This window comes from Eriocheir sinensis, chromosome 18 (genome assembly GCF_024679095.1).
Source record: "Eriocheir sinensis breed Jianghai 21 chromosome 18, ASM2467909v1, whole genome shotgun sequence".
NCBI lineage: Eukaryota > Metazoa > Arthropoda > Malacostraca > Decapoda > Varunidae > Eriocheir > Eriocheir sinensis.
The window spans coordinates 665001-682500 of NC_066526.1; the positions used below are offsets into that span (position 1 = coordinate 665001).

The 17500-nt window shown below is 42.7% G+C and overlaps 2 protein-coding genes across 5 annotated transcripts in view; one reads left to right on the forward strand and one right to left on the reverse strand.

The window, feature by feature from the left end:
• The window catches only part of LOC127000203 (uncharacterized), a 28503-nt gene extending 24499 nt beyond the window's left edge, over positions 1–4004 (reverse strand). For 2 of the 4 annotated variants that reach the window (XM_050863616.1, XM_050863619.1), the window contains exons 1-2: positions 2479–4004; positions 527–2424 (exon numbers count right to left, since the gene is read on the reverse strand). The gene's annotated coding sequence lies outside the window, so the exon portion shown is untranslated. The remainder of the gene's footprint in view (positions 1–526; positions 2425–2478) is intronic. The other 2 variants (XM_050863617.1, XM_050863618.1) reach the window with 2 other exon arrangements.
• The window catches only part of LOC127000163 (uncharacterized), a 171576-nt gene that overhangs the window by 49172 nt on the left and 104904 nt on the right, over positions 1–17500 (forward strand). The window contains exon 2 of the mRNA XM_050863555.1: positions 7184–7217. The gene's annotated coding sequence lies outside the window, so the exon portion shown is untranslated. The remainder of the gene's footprint in view (positions 1–7183; positions 7218–17500) is intronic.

A 17500-nucleotide genomic window follows, 5' to 3' on the forward strand; every position in this document is an offset into this window, starting at 1 on the left:
TTATGTATTTATTTACTTTTTTAATCATTTAGTACTGTTGGAAGAGAAGGAAAGTTGAGGCAAAATTATCAGCTATAAAATCTCACTTATGACTTCTCTAAATTTCTCTCTTTTTTAGTTGTATTTCTCTTTATTTACTTACTTGTTTATCTTTTACTGTGGAGAGAGAAGGGAAGTTGAGGCAAAATTTCTCGCCATAAAATCTCGCACATGACTTACCGTAACTTCCTTATGGGTTATGTATTATATTAATGTATTTACTAATTTATTTATGTATGTATTGATTTGATTATTTAATTTAATTATTTATCTACTAGTGTGGCAAGAGAAGGGATGTTGAGGCAAAATTTTGAGCATTAAAATCTCGTACATGACTTACCGTAACTTCCTTATGGGTTATGTATCAAAGAATTTATTTATGTATGTATTGATTTGATTATTTTATTTAATTATTTATCTACTAGTGTGGCAAGTGCAGTAAAGTCAAGGCAAAATTTCTCGCCATAAAATCTCGCACATGACTTACCGTAACTTCCTCTGTGGGTTTGGTCGGCGCCGAAGTGTTAAAGTTTCTGGTCCATTATTTCTCTCCTATCGTCGTTTGTCTCCATTCTTCGGGCACGCTGCTCTTCACTCATCACTCTTCTCCTCTCCCACGCATGGCTCTCACGCTCTTGCCTTCCTTTGTCTTGATTATAGCTGTTCTTGTTGTTGTTTTTGTTGGTGTTGTTGTTGGTGGTGGTGGTCATGATCGTGTTGGAGACCTGTCGCATTCGTGGTCGTAATATTCATGGTTGTCGTGCGTTGGTTCAAACTTTTTTTTTCATGTGGTGTTTTTGTTGTTTATGTGTTTTCTTAAGGTGCTTTGTTTGTTTTATTTGTGTTTTATTTGTTTTGTTTTTACTCGGTCATTTTTTTTCATAATATGCTTTTTTTTTTCTCTCTTTATTCAGTTTCTTTTCTTAATAAGTTTTTTTGTTTGTTTTTATATATACGATTTTTTCTTAGTTGTTTGCTGTTTGTTTTTATGTTTCCTATACGTTTCTTTTTTCTGAATGTCCTTTGAGTTTCTGTTTATCTTAACGTGGTCTATTTTTTTCTATTTTTTTTATATATTTGTCATTGCAATTGATTTCTTCCCATATTTTCACTCACTTGTTACTATTCCATCTTCCGCTTTTTCTCTTTCGATTTCACTGTCATATAATTCCTCTCAAGTCACTCTCTAGTCACTTATTCCATTCTTTCGTTAACTTCTTCGGGTTCTTCGGTTTTATTATTTTCCGCTATCTCGTTGCTTTCCTTCACCTCGTTCCCTTTCCTTCCACAACACTCATCCAGTTCCCCTTTAGTGTTCTTAACTTCTTATCGCCTCCCTGAAAACCCTCCTCCACAGTGCTTGTCTTAATGTGCTTTAGCTTAATTGTGTTTCTCTAATCGTCACCGCTGTACCACTCTCTGTCTCATTTGTGTATTGTTCCATTAGTAGTCACAGTGGTAGCGCTTTCTCTCTGTATCATTCCTGTATTGTTCCATTAGTAATCACAGTGGTAGTGTTCTCTCTCTGTCTCATTCCTGTATTGTTTCTATGAGTTATGAGCGCAGTGGTCTTCGGTATCTCTAATTGTTCTTGTTCCTTTTTGAATGTCAAATCACTTAGCGTTCTCAAATGTCTTTCTTTCCTTGTTCTTTTCTGGTTCTTGCTCGCTAAATGTCAGATCACTGAAGCGTTCTAATGTCTTTCCTTGTTCTTCTTACTTTAATTCTATCACTGAACCGTTCTTGGATAGCTTTAATTGTTCTTGTTCTTTCTTAAATATCAAATCACTGAGGTGTTAGTAGATATATGTCCTTATTCTTCTTCCTTCAACATCTATCACTGACGCGTATATATATTTTTTTCCTTCTTGCTTCTTTTTAAATATCAAATCACTGAAGCGTTAGTAGATTTCTGTCCTTGTTCTTCTTCCTGCAACATCTATCACTGAAGCGTTAATATATATTTTTTCCTTCTTGTTTCTTCTTGAATATAAAATCACTGAAGCGTTTTTGGATATCTTTCCTTATTCGTCTTCATTAAATACCTATCACTGAAGCGTTCCTATTTATTTTTCCTTCTTGTTTCTTCTTAGATATCAAATCACCTCAGCGTTCCTAGAAATCTTTCCTTCTTGTTCCTCTAAAATATCAAATCACCGAAACATTCTTAAAAATCTTTCTTTCTTGTTCCTCTAAAATTTTAAATCAACTCAGCGTCCCTAGAAATCTTTCCTTCTTTTTCCTCTAAAATATCAAATCACCGAAACATTCTTAAAAATCTTTCTTTCTTGTTCCTCTAAAATTTTAAATCACCTCAGCGTCCCTAGAAATCTTTCCTTCTTGTTCCTCTAAAATATCAAATCACCGAAACATTCTTAAAAAAAACTTTCTTTCTTGTTCCTCTAAAATATCAAATCACCGAAACATTCTTAAAAAAACTTTCTTTCTTGTTCCTCTAAAATATCAAATCACCTCAGCGTTCCAAGCTTTCTGTCCCTGTTGGTTCTGAAACTCCTTCCTTCATAAATATCAAATCACTATAGCATTCTTAGATATCTGTATAACTCTTCTTGTTGCTTCTTCAATATTAAATCAACTCAGCGTTTTTAAAATTCTTTCCTGGCTCTTGCTACTTAAATATGAATGAGGTTTTGCTGTGTATTTCTTTTTACTTTTATAACTGATTTTTTTATAGTTTTTTTTTAATTTGCAATTGTCCCTCTATTCCATATTCTTCTGTTCCTTCAATATCGCTTTCAATTGTTTTTTTATTCCCTCATTTTTTTCTCTCCTTCCTTCGTATAGTTTTCTTCCGTTTTTTTGCTTATTTTATCGTTTGCAAGTCTATTTTGTTATTATTTTCCTTTATCTTTTTCCCAGTGTATATTTTCCTTCTGTTCTTTTGATTATTTTATCGTTTGCAAGCGTTCTCTTATTCCTCTCTCTCTTCCTCTCTCCGTATAGTTTTCTTTTGTTCCTTTAGTTACTTTATAGTTTTCAAGTGTTTTTTTATTCTCCTTTGTTTCTCTCTGTGTAAAGTTTTCTCTTATTCCTTTAGTTATTCAATCGTTTGCTGCTGTTCTCTTACTTAACTTCTCTATTTCTTCCTTCTCTGTGTATAGTTTTCTTCCGTCCCTTTAACTATCACGGTAATGTCCAAAATTATCCCTTAGTTCCTTTCTGCTCCATCATTTCATCACTGCAAAGTCTTCAATATTCCCTTTTCCTCTTTCCTCCAACACAATATTCTTCATCTTATTATCCTCCGTCTCCTTTCTTCACGCTCTCGTCGCTTCTTACACCGTCAGCGCCTTCCGCGAGAATGACTTCAGATCCTACAAAGGGCTCAGGGATCCTTCCACCACCGTCCCCGATATCCTAGACGTCGCTCAAAGACTCCTCAAATATCCTTCTTCGAGTCCGATAGATTAAAAAAGTGATCGAATTCCTCAAACTATATCCTTTTTTATATAATATATATTCGAGTATCCTATGTTTTGACTGCCAAGGATACCAGGATACAAAAGGATCTGGGGGTGTCCAACGTCGCTTCCTTCCTTTGATTTGATACTCTAAGCGTCACTCAACTGATTCTTCAAAAACGATCAAATTCCTTATCCTTTTCTAAATATCCTACGTCAGAACGGCTTAGGATACCGCAAGGGCATACTATTTTAAGGGTTTCGAGGTAGGGTTGTCCTAAGTCGCTTCCTTCCTTGACATGATACTCGAAACACTACACAAACCGATCAAATTCCATATCCTTTTCTATATACCCAACGTCAAAACGGCTTAGGATACCGCAATACCATAGGATCTTAAGGGGTTTCGAAGCGGGGTGTCGTACGTCGCTTCCTTCCTTTGGTTTGCCAGTCGCAGCGCCACACCGTTGAACCTCACATGGCCGAGCGCACGGAGGGGCCGGGGCGTCGATCCTCCTCCGCCGGTGTCCAGCCACGAACTGAAGAGGCTGGAGGCGGAGGGTGGTAGGGTAGGAGGAGGAACAGGCGAAGTGCTGGTGGCGGTGGTGGTGGTGTTGATAGTGGTGGTGGTGGTGATGATAGTGGTGGTGATGGTAGCGTTCTGTCTCTCTCTCTCTCTCTCTCTCTCTCTCTCTCTCTCTCTCTCTCTCTCTCTCTCTCTCTCTCTCTCAGTAGGCGGTCGTCAGCTCCGTCCGTGTCATCATTATTTTCTGATTATTAAGTTTGTTATTTTGGGTGGTAGGTGACGTGTGTGTGTGTGTGTGTGTGTGTATGTGTGTGTGTGTGCGTGTGTGTGTGTGTGCGTGTGTGTGTGTGTGTGTGGTGGTCTTGCATATGGGATTTTGTTGTTGTTTTGTTTGTTTATTTGTTTGTTTTATTGTTTTGAAGTTCTTTTTTTGTTGTTGATTGATATATTTTTTTCTTTATTTGTTTCTGTTGATATTTTTTTTTTTTTTTATTATTCACCTCGTCTGTATGTTTTCACCTCCTCCTCCTCCTCCTCTTTCTGGTTCTTCTCCTCCTTTATCCTTTCTCTTTCTCCCAATTTTCTTCTTTTCTTTTTTAACATATTTTTTACTATTTGTTTTCTTAATTTTCTTTCTCTTTTTCTGATGCGTCTTTTTCTTTTTCTTCATTTCTGTTCTTCTTTTTCCTTTTGTTTTTTTGTTCATTTCCTTCTTTTTCTCCTCGTCCTCGTCCTCGTCCTCCCCCTCCTCCTCCTCCTCCTCCTCATTCTCCTCCTCTTCTTGCTCCTCCTCCTCTTCCTATATCCCTTCTCTTTTTTTCTCCAGTTTTCTTCTTTTTCTTCTGATGTCTTTTTACTTCTTTTTCTTTTATTAACTCCAAGCAAACTAAAAAACAATAAAACAAATGAAAAACGAAAAAGTTACTTATTCTCTTTTCTTTCATTGTCTTTATTTTCATTTTTGTTTTTCACCCCATTCTCCCTTTTTCTCTTTCTCCTATCTTCTCTTCTTCTCTCTCTTCCCTCTCTTCTACTTTGTCTTTTCTCACTCTCTGTTTTTATTCTTTCTCTTTCCTGACTCTCAACGGTCTACTTTTCCTCCTTACCTATTTTTACTGTTCATGTCTTTTCTCTCTCTTCCTTTCTTTTCTCTCTTCCTTTTATTCCTCTTTTTACTTTTTTTATTGTTCATCTCTCTCTCTCTCTCTCTCTCTCTCTCTCTCTCTCTCTCTCTCTCTCTCTCTCTCTCTCTCTCTCTCTCTCTCTCTCTCTCTCTCTCTCTCTCTCTCTCTCTCTCTCACTGCCCCCCCCCTCCCCCCCCCCTCGTCACACGCTACGGGGGTCGAATATATAAGCAGGTCTATTAATGCGTCCCGGTACAGAGGAGGAAGGACATTGAAACGCCATTATACACAGCGCCTTAAGGAACAATGGCACTATGGTCGCCTTGGCCCTGCGAGACAAAGGGTAACGCCTCAGTGCCTCTCGGGGTCTTAAGGATACAGAGGGGCTTAGTGTTGTTGGTTTCTGTTGGGTTCTGGTTTATATATAGAACTATTTTTTATTGTTTGGTATAAGTTTCAACAGTGTAATTTTATAATTTTTACTTGTAAGGTGCTCATATCTCTGCAGGCGGACAAAGATTCGAACCTTTTAGTCGCGTGTGCTCCCCGTCCTACTGTATGACTGTGAGACATGGACACCGAATAGTGACTTGGAGAGGCGTGTCGATGCCTTCGGTACCAAGTACCTTCGCAGGGTCATGGGGCATCGCTGGAACGACTTCGTGTCGAACCAGCGACTACTCCGTGAAACTGAATCGATGTCTGTTACCAGCTTAGGTCATGAACGCTATTTGAACTAACTATTTGGGCACCTGGCGCGCCTCCTGGACGTCGATCCTGCGGGTTGTTTCTGTACTGGACAACCCTGAGTGGATGAGACCAAGGGGACGTCCACGTAACTCATGGCCTGTTCAAGTTGATCGATCCTTGAAAAGGCTTAGAATGGGAAAGTCATCTCCGTGGAGCTTGCCCTGGTTGACCGTCTGGGGTAGAGTCGGCGGGTGAGTGAAGCGATGCGCTTCATGGCGTATGCTTCCTGTTATTGTTAGTACAAGGTTTTGCTTTCGTATTGGTTGCTTGGGCTTGTAATGTTTCATAAGTCTTTTTTTTGTTATGGCTTGTTAGGATTGTGTTGCGGGACATTTGTTGAAAAAAAAAAGATATTCACTTCCTCCTCCTCCTCCACCTACTACTACTACTACTACTACTACTTCAACAACAACAAGAATAACAAAATGAAGGATAAAAAAAGAAGATTTAGGGATGAATAATAAAAGAAAAAGGAGAGAGAGAGAGAGAGAGAGAGAGAGAGAGAGAGAGAGAGAGAGAGAGAGAGTGCATACCTGCACTTACCTGAGATCTCGTCCTCATCACAATCAAGGTGACGCCCGTGAGCCTTACCTGTTCCTCTCGGCCTCGTTAGTGCGAACACCAGCAGGTAGATTAGAGAGAGAGAGAGAGAGAGAGAGAGAGAGAGAGAGAGAGAGAGAGAGAGAGAGAGAGAGAGAGAGAGAGAGAGAGAGAGAGAGAGAGTCTTCATTATCTTATTCAGTAATTCGTAAGTGTTTTCTTCTCTCTTTAACTTCTTTTTTTTTGTTCATTTTCTTTTTGTTCTTGTTCTTGTTCCTCATTTTCTTTTTCTTTTTCTTTTTATTCTCCTCCTCCTCCTCCTCCTCCTCCTCCTCCTCTTCTTCCGTAACACGTGCTATCACAGTCTCACAATGTAGTATTCTGAAGATGAAAATACAGATAGAAGAAGAAAGTTTAAACGCAATATAAAAAAAATATTTACTTCAACGAATTTCCAAAGATATTATGTGTGTGTGTGTGTGTGTGTGTGTGTGTGTGTGTGTGTGTGTGTGTGTGTGTGTGTGTGTTAGCAAAATAACCTTTCGTGGTAGTGTGTGATTTGAAGTGTTGTTATTATTATTATTATTATTATTATTATTATTATTATTATTATTATTATTATTATTATTATTATTATTATTATTATTATTATTATTATTATTATTATTATTATTTTTAATATTATTATTATTATTATTATTATTATTATTATTATTATTATTATTATTATTATTATTATTATTATTATTATTATTATCGTTATATATTTTTTTTCTTTACAGTGAAGAAGACAGCTCAATCGAGAGAAAGAAGGACGTAAGTGTTCAAATATTGTTAGTAATAGAAGTAGTAGTAGTAGTAGTAGTAGTAGTAGTGGTAGTAGAAGTAGTAGTAGTATTGCTGTTATTTTAAATTTGTGTGTGAAATGAAAAGTATAATGGTAAATAACGAAAAAATTCCCTACGATTATTTTAACACCAGATAAAAACATTAATATATGAAATGGATAGGACAAAGTGGAGAAGGAGGAGGAGGAGGAGGAGGAGGAGGAGGAGGAGGAGGAGGAGGAGGAGGAGTATGTGAGAGAAGAAAGTAGAAAAGAGCAAAATGAAGCAGGTATGAAAACGGAAATATGCAGAATGAAATGGAGGAGAAAGGACAAAAAAGAGAAGAAAGGGAGAGAAAGAAGGACGATGAGAAGGAGGAGGAAAAAAAGAGGTTTACAGGCATTTTCAGAACATTGAGCTTTTAGACTTGTGTTCTTAAGCTTGGGTAAGGAAGGCTTAGATACTCTCTCTTCAGTTCTGGTCACCCTACTATAGAATGGATATCAAAATGTTAGAATCGGTGCAGAGGAGGATGACTAAGATGATTCAGGGGCTGAGAAACTTGCCATACGAGGAAAGACTCAAACAGTTAAACTTGCATTCTCTAGAAAGGCGAAGGGTGCGTGGAGACATGATCGAGGTTTATAAATGGATGAAGGGCTTTAATAAGGGAGACATTCATAAGGTTTTGTTGGTAAGAGAACCGGGTAGGACACGAAGTAACGGGTTTAAACTGGATAAATTCAGATTCAACAGGGACATAGGCAAAAATTGGTTTACTAACAGGGTGGTGGATGAGTGGAATAGGCTTAGCAGTCATGTGGTGAGTGCCAATACAATTATCACATTCAAAAATAGACTAGATAAATTCATGGACAGCGATATTAGGTGGGGTTAGATACACGGGAGCTTAGGGTCAAAGGAGCTGCCTCGTACAGGCCTACCGGCCTCTTGCAGACTCCTGCGTTCTTATGTTCTTATGTTCTTATTTTCTCTCTCTCTCTCTCTCTCTCTCTCTCTCTCTCTCTCTCTCTCTCTCTCTCTCTCTCTCTCTCTCTCTCTCTCTCTCTCTCTCTCTCTCTCTCTCTCTCTCTCTCTCTCTCTCTCTTGTCATTTAACCTTATAGTATTATGTCTCCTTTTGTTCTTCCTCCTCTTCTTCCTTCCCTCTTCTCCCCCTTCCTTTTTTCCTTCTCCTTTTCCCTCTTCACTTCCTTTCCTCTTTTTTAATTCTCCTCTTCTTCCTTTCCTTTTCCTCTTCTTCCTCCTTTCTTCTTCTTCATTCCTCCTCTTCTTCCTCTCTTCTTCCCCCTCTCTCCTTGTTTTCTTTTTTCCTTTTATTTTCGTTCCCTCTTCAACGAAAAGGAAGAATTCAAAATAGATGATTAATAATAAAACAAGAAGTAGAGAGAGAGAGAGAGAGAGAGAGAGAGAGAGAGAGAGAGAGAGAGAGAGAGAGAGAGAGAGAGATACTAGGGCGACACAGGTGAAAAAAAACTTTGCAAGAACAATCTTATCAGTCCTCGTTCTCTCTCTCTCTCTCTCTCTCTCTCTCTCTCTCTCTCTCTCTCTCTCTCGTCCTTTCTCGTCTTTCCTATGTCCCTCCCAGGCCCGTGATATGCCTCCCCTCTCTCCCTCCCTTCCCTCTCTCTCTCTCTCCCCCTCTTCCCCTCTCTTTACCTCCCTCTCTCTCTCCCTCCTCGCGCTGATAGGAGACCCGAAGCGCCCTCAGGACAAGCCCATGACAAGATGCCAACATTTTATTTCTCTCTCTCTCTCTCTCTCTCTCTCTCTCTCTCTCTCTCTCTCTCTCTCTCTCTCTCTCGACGTGAGGAAGTGTTGATAAGACGAGGAATTCTTGTTATCAATTTGTGCTTTTTTTTTTCTTCCTCTTTGACGTGTTAGAGAGAGAGAGAGAGAGAGAGAGAGAGAGAGAGAGAGAGAGAGAGAGAGAGAGAGAGAGAGAGACACACACACACACACACACACACACACACACACACACACACACACACACAGGTGACAGCAATAAACAAAATTCGTAGAGAAAGTTTGACTGACAAAGTTTTCAGTACAGCGATTTCATGACTCAGGTTTTAAGTTTTTATTTTATTTATTGCGTTATTGGTTTAGTTTTATTCGTTGTTGTTGTTGTTGTTGTTGTTGTTGTTGTTGTTGTTGTTGTTGTTGTTGTTGTTAGTGTTTTATGTGTTTTATTTTATGTGCCTTCTTTTCTGTTTTATTATTTATTTTTTTGTGTGTTTATTTTTTGGTGTTTTTTGGCCCTACTGTTTTACTACTACTACTACTACAACTACTACTGCTGCTGCCACTACTACTATTACTACTATTGCTACTACTACTTCTACTACTACTACTACTACTACTACTACTATACGGCACAACAACAACAACAGCAACAACAAGAACAACCGTCCTTGACCTTTGTGGTTCACGAGAGAGGATAAAGAAAGGAGTAAAAGGAGGAGGAGGAGGAGGAGGAGGAAAGGAAGAAGAAGGAGGAGGAAGATTATTACGGATGAAGGGAAAAGACGGTAAGGTCAAGGCGGGAGAGAGAGAGAGAGAGAGAGAGAGAAGTTATGGCCTTGAGAGGGATCCCTAACCTTCTTCACCTCTCTCTCTCTCTCTCTCTCTCTCTCTCTCTCTCTCTCTCTCTCCCGCGGCATGATGGGTGGGCGCCTTAATGGGGTGATTTAGACATAATTGCCTTGAGCGTGTTAATGACCCGTCCAGGACTGTTTGTTGGGTCACAGGTTGTTTCCCGAGGAGGAGGAGGAGGAGGAGGAGGAGGAGGAGGAGGAGGTGATGGAGGTGAGGACGTAAGAGATGAAGACTTCCAGCCGTAGAAAATAAAGAAGGTGGAGGAGGAGGAGGAGGAGGGAGAGAAGGAGATGGAGATGAGGACGTAAGAGGTGAAGATTTCCAAGGATAGGAAAAAAAGAGGAGGAGGAAGAGGAGGAGGAGGAGGAGGAGGAGGAGGAGGATATAAGAACGCGGGGGATGAAGATCTTCTGATGTAGAAAAAGAGGATGAGGATGATGATGATGATGATGATGAGGAGGAGGAGGAGGAGGAGGAGAGTTGGCGAAGATGTTGAGGTCGGATTCTCTGTATTAGAAAAAGGTGTATTTGGACTCTTGAAGCAGTGTTGAGGAAGGAGCTGTGATACTTGTGGCGCGTCGCTGCACTCACTCTCTTGAGCAACTCGATGTCCTTGTAATCACGAAGCTGGAACTGACCTTCGTCTTGCGTTCAGAAGAGTGAGAACGAAGATGATTTTTGCATATATAAGAGGTATGTATTTATAGGGAAAGAGGGAAGAAAAGGAGACCCGTATATTGTTGTGTAATACAGTATGTGAGGTATTGTACTTTTTTGTAAGAAATATGTACACTGCCATAGATAGCATTATAAAGTGTCGAGCTGCTTAAATAAAAAAAAGGAGGATAAGAAGAGTGAGGAAGAAGATAGGAAGCATTAGGTGGAAGAGCAGTAAACATGTTTTTAGAAGCTAAGGAAAAAGGTTAAGGGCAATAAATAAATAAGAAAAATCACTTGGCGCTGCTCCTGCAAAAGTAATGAACAGGAGTGGCGAAAGGAGACAACATAGAGGAAGAACAGGCAACAGAAAACCTACTGAAAACATGAAAGAACAGTGAGTGAAAAGCTTGACGAATCGACGGACTTTTGTTTCTAGTCATCGGGTTTGTTTGGAGCTAAAAAATATATAGAAGCTGGATTGATTGACGGCATTAAACTTGTCCAGGTACTTACACACCTGTACAGAATTCTCCCGCAGTCTTCCCTCGTCTGTTTTCCAGCATGAAGAGTTTGACTAAGAGGAAGAAGGAAATGAAAAGAATGAAGAATAAGACGAAGAAGTAGTAGGGGTCGAAAAGAAGTAGAAACAGAAGAAGAAGAAGAAGAAGAAGAAGAAGAAGAAGAAGAAGAAGAAGAAGAAGAAGAGGAAGAAGAAGAAGAAGAAGAAGAAGAAGAAGAAGAAGAAGGAGAAGAAGAAGAAGAAGAAGAAGAAGAAGAAGAAGAAGAAGAAGAAGAAGAAGAAGAAGAAGACGAAAAGAAGAAGACAAAAAGAAGAAGAAGGAGAAGAAAAAGAAAGAGAAAAGAAGAAGAAAGAAAAGAGAAAGGAGGAATGCTCGAAGAGGACGTATTTACTCTTAAGAAACTGACCTCATGGAGATTTAAAATGGAGGAGGAGGAGGAGGAGGAGGAGGAGGAGGAGGAGGAGGAGGAGGAGGAGGAGGAGGAGGAGGAGGAGGAATAGGGTAAGGAGAAAAAGAAGAAGGATGTTGTTTAGGGAGATTCAAGTTAAATTTTGGGGAAGTAAAACGAAAAGAACACGTTAGAAAAGGCTCATTAGCACCATAAGCAAGAAGGAGGAGGAGGAAAAGGAGAAGGAGGGAACATTGAGAACTGGAAGAAGAGTCACCAGAAGGAAGGTCACGAGGCGGCCTGCTCTGGCGCTTTGATAAACACGTATAAGTCCTCTAGTGACCTACGGAACATATCAAAGAACTTACTATAGTCTGTTCACTTAAGTCTGACCCAAGCTGACAACATAAACCTAAGCGTGTTCGTAAGCACAGTGCAGATTAGCGGAAAGTGCTTCGTGAGATAAACACAAACAGAGGTTAAAGAAAACTTGCAAGCCATAGCAGTAGCCAATCAGCACTCAGCTTGGGTCGAACTTAAGTGAACAGACTTTAGGACACTTACTTGGACTTTCACATCACTTGACCGTTTATAAGTGGAGAGTATCAAGAGATCTCACTTCCCGAAATTGACCTCTCTTTCGGCCACTCTCTTAAACTCCTCTACTGGCAGTGATTAGCGGGCTTTTTTTGTTGTTATGTCCTTGAGCTGCTTCCTTTAATGTGAAAATATATCTTACGCAACAAAATAACCTTCAGAGAGAGAGAGAGAGAGAGAGAGAGAGAGAGAGAGAGAGTCTCAAAAATGAATAAATAAATATATAAATAACAGCGTGATGATGGACGTTACTGATCCTTTCGAGTATTTGGAGACTTGTATGTGAATATAGAGGAGGAGGAGGAGGAGGAGGAGGAGGAAGAGATGAAGAAGGGTTGTAATAAGAAAGAAAATTACGTTGATTATTTTTCTTGCGCTCCAATTTTTCACTTGTAATTATTATTTTACGTTTTTTATTTATGCTTGTAAAAGAAATTGTCTCGTTTTTCTTATCTTCTTCCTTCTTTCCATTCCATTGGCCTCCTTCTCCTCCTTCTCCTCCTCCTCCTCCTCCACCTCCTCCTCCTCCACCTCCTCCTCCTCCACCTCCTCCTCTTCCATCTACTTTTTCTCCGTTTTATTATTTTTTTCCCTTTATTATCACTTTACTTCTTCTTCTTCTTCTTCTTCTTCTTCTTCTTCTTCTTCTTCTCCTTCTTCTTTTTTTTTTCTTCTTCTTCTTCTTCATCATCATCATCATCATCATCATCATCATCATCATCATCATCATCTTCTTCTTCTTCTTCTTCTTCTTCTTCTTCTTCTTCTTCTTCGTCTTCCTCTTCTTTGTTTTCTTCTTTTTTCCTTCACCATCTTGACCTCAATCAGTCTCTGCCTCCTTTCCCTTCCCTTGCTCCTCCTCCTCCTCCTCCTCCTCCTCCTCCTCCTCTAACACTAATAACAGGTCATTACTTAAAGCATCAGATCCTCTTTACATCATAACCCTTTCCCCTCCCCTTCTTTAACCCCTTCCCCCCTCACCCCCCCCCAAAAAAAGCATTTCAACCCTTTAATTTCACATATGACTTTATGGTGTCATTCTCCTCCTCCTCCTCCTCTTCTTCTATCTCCTCCTCTTCTTTCCCTTCCTTCTCTTCCTCCTCCTCCTCCTCCTCCTCCTCCTCCTCTTCTTATCTCCTCTTCCTCTTCTCTTCCATGTCATCCTAGCATACAGGTACAAGAGGAAATAAAACAGCTGAGGCCTTCATTCTGTCTCCTCCTCCTCCTCCTCCTCCTCCTCCTCCTCCTCCCCGAAACATAAAACACCTCAACTCTCTCTCTCTCTCTCTCTCTCTCTCTCTCTCTCTCTCTCTCTCTCTCTCTCTCTCTCTTCACCTACAGGCATTTCCCTTTCCTCCTCGATATTTCACCTGACGCCTCACCTCAAAGTCTTTGCTATCTCCTCCTCCTCCTCCTCCTCCTCCTCCTCCTCCTCTTTCGACTTCCCTCTTCAATCTTCCCTCTCCGGTGACCTTCCTCAGTGCCTCAGGGTGATTTTCCTCTTTTCTCTCTCTCTCTCTCTCTCTCTCTCTCTCTCTCTCTCTCTCTCTCTCTCTCTCTCAGTTTTTTTTAATACGTCTCAGAGTTCAAAGCCACGATTCCCGGATCTTGGGGTTTGATCTCTCACACTTACGGAGTCGTCGTTACGCCGCTGCTAAGGGAGACGCACACACACAAGGCTTCATCTATTTCTAAGATTCTCTCTGAAGCACTGATAGGCAGGGAGCATGTATAGGTAATAAATAGGTGGCAAGGTTACAGTTTTACCATGTGTTGAAGTGAGAACATGTTGAATTATTGTTTTTCCTCTGTGTTCTATCCCCAATCGGCGGCCATTGCCCCAGCACTAACGAGAGCAATTTTGTTGTTGTAACCCCGCTCATACGCCGCCCAACTCCGTAATAACTGCCGATGGAGTTTTGAATGCGCCCCAATCACTTGTAACAAATAAAAGCTCAGGACCAAATAATAGATATCCTAAAATACAAATGGCATAAGGAAACAAAGAGCGAAATACTCAGTCCTCGCACGGGCCTATTTTTAATAGGCTTGTTTGAGTGACCAAGCTCCTGCTGACGGGAAGATGGCTCACGCCCCGCCTTTTTTTTAATAATGCCGGACTTCAAGTGGTAACTAAAAATAGGAAGCTCGATTAATGGATGTGCGATGTACAAGATCGCTCTCCTCGCCGTCGCCTCCTCGCTGCTGACGGCGTGGTTCAGCGCCCAGCTGCTCAGCCCGGCGGCGCAGCTGATGGCCGCCGAGGTGGCTGTCGTCCAGGCACTGGCCGAGGAGGTGACGGACTCCGTGGCCGTGAGACTCTTCAACGACCTGGGCTGCGTGCCGTGGCTTGGGCCCCTCAGGCCGGAGCTCCTGGCGCCCCACAGCGCGGCCTGCGCGGCGCCATCACTCGCCCTCAGACTCGTGCCGCTTGTGGGCGACTCGGTGCTCGTCGCCCGCCTCCAGGAGTACAAGGCGTGCGTGAGGCTGCTGCTGCGTCGCGGGAACGCTGCGCACGTGTCCCTGGTGTGCGTATTGCCCCTTGCGGCAGGCCTCGTGGGTGCCCTGGCGTGGCTGCTGCACCGCCGCGGCCGTTCACACCGCCACGGAGAGATAAAAAGTCGAGGTAATAGTTACGACAAACACAAGCAGGAGAAGGAAGACGGAAAGCTTACAGAAGTTACAGAGAAGAAAGAAAAGGAAGATAACGGCCATAACGGTCAGGCATCATCAAAAATTGAGAAGAACGAGCCACCATCAAAGGAAAAAAGGGAAAAACTGAAGGGAAGAAAGGATACAGAAAAGCCGTTGACAAAGATTACAGTATTTGAGGACAAGAAAACAGAACACGAAGACCTGAAAGAGAACACCACAGATATAAAGGATTTACATGAGAAAAGTGAAACAAAGAACTCACAAGAGAAAACAGAAAATGATGCCTTGACCGACCACTCCGGCGACTCGTCGTTATTGCTCCGCCGCGTGCCCGTCCTCACGCCGCGCCAGGTTCGTGCGTTGCGCGCCGGGCGCCTCCTGGACCGCGGCGGCTTTGCCTCCGTCAGGCGCGTGACGTTCGCAGGAGGGGCGGCCGTCCTGAAGGAGCTGCACGACCCCGCGGGGCGTGACCTGCTGCTGAAGGAAGCTCGCCTCGCGATGGAGCTGGACGGCGCGGGCGGCGTGCCCAGAGTGCTGGCCGTGTGCCCGAACCCGGCCGCGATGGTGCTGGAGTTTGTCGGCCGAACCTACGACGAGTTTGTCCTCAAGTGCCATGTGGGCGGCCTGCTGGAGTCCCTGGCCAGCGTGTGCCGCCGCCTGGGGGAGATCCACGCCCGGGGCATCGTGCACAACGACGTCAAGATTAACAACATCACGTTCACGGGCGGCGTGCAGCGGCCCGTGTTCCACATCATTGACCTGGGCTGGGCGTGCCGCGCCGGGCAGGTCGCCGGGGAATTCATCGCTGAGAGCACTAGGAAGGCGCGGGCGGCCCGGCGGCGGCCCGTCATGGCCACCTCGGAGGCCAGCTGCTCCAGCGTTGAGGCCTCGGCGGACGAGACTTACGACTACCGCTACGAGGACGACGCCGAGGATTCCGAGTTTGAGTTTGGCTGGATGGCCCCAGAGGTGAGGGTGAGGCAGCCGGTGTGGCCCTCGGGGGACGTGTACAGCCTCGGCTTCCTGCTGAAGGAGGTGCTGTCGGTGTCAGGTTGCCGGCAGGACTTTGTGGCGGCGCCCCTCAGGAGGCTGGCGGACCAGTGCTCGGCGTGGGACCCGCGGCGCCGGCCCGGCCTGAGCCGCGTGGAGCAGGACCTGGCGAGGCTCAGGGAGCAGTTGTCGCCGCGGCGCCTGGCCCAAAGCCTGCGGGGCGGGGAGGAGGCGGGGAGTGCGGGGTCAGGAGTGAGCAATACGTCTTGAAGTGCTTGACGGAGTGATTGTTTCATAGACGGTACTGGCCACACGCTGCCACCCGGACAACTGTCAAAGCGATACCTTTTATAATGAACTGTTCTTTTTCTATCTCGGGATTCCGGATTATAGGTTACTATTTGGTGCCAAATGTCCGAACACGGTGCCTGATGGTCAGGAAAAATATATCTTTCCCATGGCTCGAAGGTTTAATTAAGATTTGCGGCGATTCAAGGTATATATGACCACGAGTGCCAATGTACGTGGGCCCGCATTGACCTGTTCATCATCACCTCTTTTAATTCTCCCATCACCGTCCCCAATAATAACTCACCTTTATATGTCACAGTTTCCTTACTCACTTCTGCTCTCTTTCCCTGAGCCATTCGTCAGCGGCTTTGTCACTCCTGATATAGTGTCGCCGCTCTGTATAGCGCTCATTAACTCTCTAATAACAGGGAATTATAATGACAATGTGTGATATTCTATTATACACAGCCATTCACACGCTCATTATGCATTCAGAGTGGCGGCCAGGGGAAGAAAGGAGGAGGAGGAGGAGGAGGAGGAGGAGGAAGAGGAAGAGGAAGAAGAGGAAGAGGAGGGAAGAGGGAGAGGAAATGAAAGAGAAGGAGGAGGAGGTGAAGAAGGGAAGGAGGAAGGTATGCAGAAAGTGAAATGGAAAGAGAAGAGGTGTTTGTCAGAAAAAAATAATCGATAAATAAACGTCGAATTAGATAAGAAGAAAGGAAAATAAAGGAAGTAGGAGGAGGAGAAAAAAATACGGGAGGAGGAGGAGGAGGAGTCAAAGATACCTAACACACACACACACACACACACACACACACATACCGTACTCTTCATACTTTATGCAAATTTTGGTGTATAATGAAACTTTTCTGTTCGCATCGAAAACAAACACTGATTTTTTAATGTCTGTGTCTGTCTGTCTGTCTGTCTGTCTATCTATCTATCTATCTGTCTGTCTGTCTATCTGTTTGTCTGTCTTTTCAATTTCCTTATATCTTTTTACCTTTTTTTTCGTGTGTGTGTGTGTGTGTGTGTGTGTGTGTGTGTGTGTGTGTGTCTGTCTGTCTGTCTGTCTGTCTGTCTGTCTCTCTCTCTCTCTCTCTCTCTCTCTCTCTCTCTCTCTCTCTCTCTCTCTCCAACATTTTATGTATATTTTTTCGCTTCTTCATTTTTCCACACTTTTCCGCAGCTCGCCTTTCGGAATCTCGGTGTTCGACATTTCCGATAACCTTTTCAATAACGTTTTTTAATAACATTTCGGTAACGCCGGACGAAAAAAAACGAATGAGCAGAATCGTGAATCAGGGAGTGTAATGAGAGAGTCAATAGGTATTTCGAACCTCACCTGCACTTTTTGGCGCAGGTGGAGGAGGAGGAGGAGGAGGAGCAGAAAAAATGATAATAGTAATGATGATAATAATAGTAGATGATTAAGGAAAAGGAGGGGGATGAGGATGAGGATGATGATGGTGAGGAGGAGGAAGAGGAGTAGGAAGGGTTGGAGGAATAACAATACTACTACTACTACTACTACTACTACTACTACTAC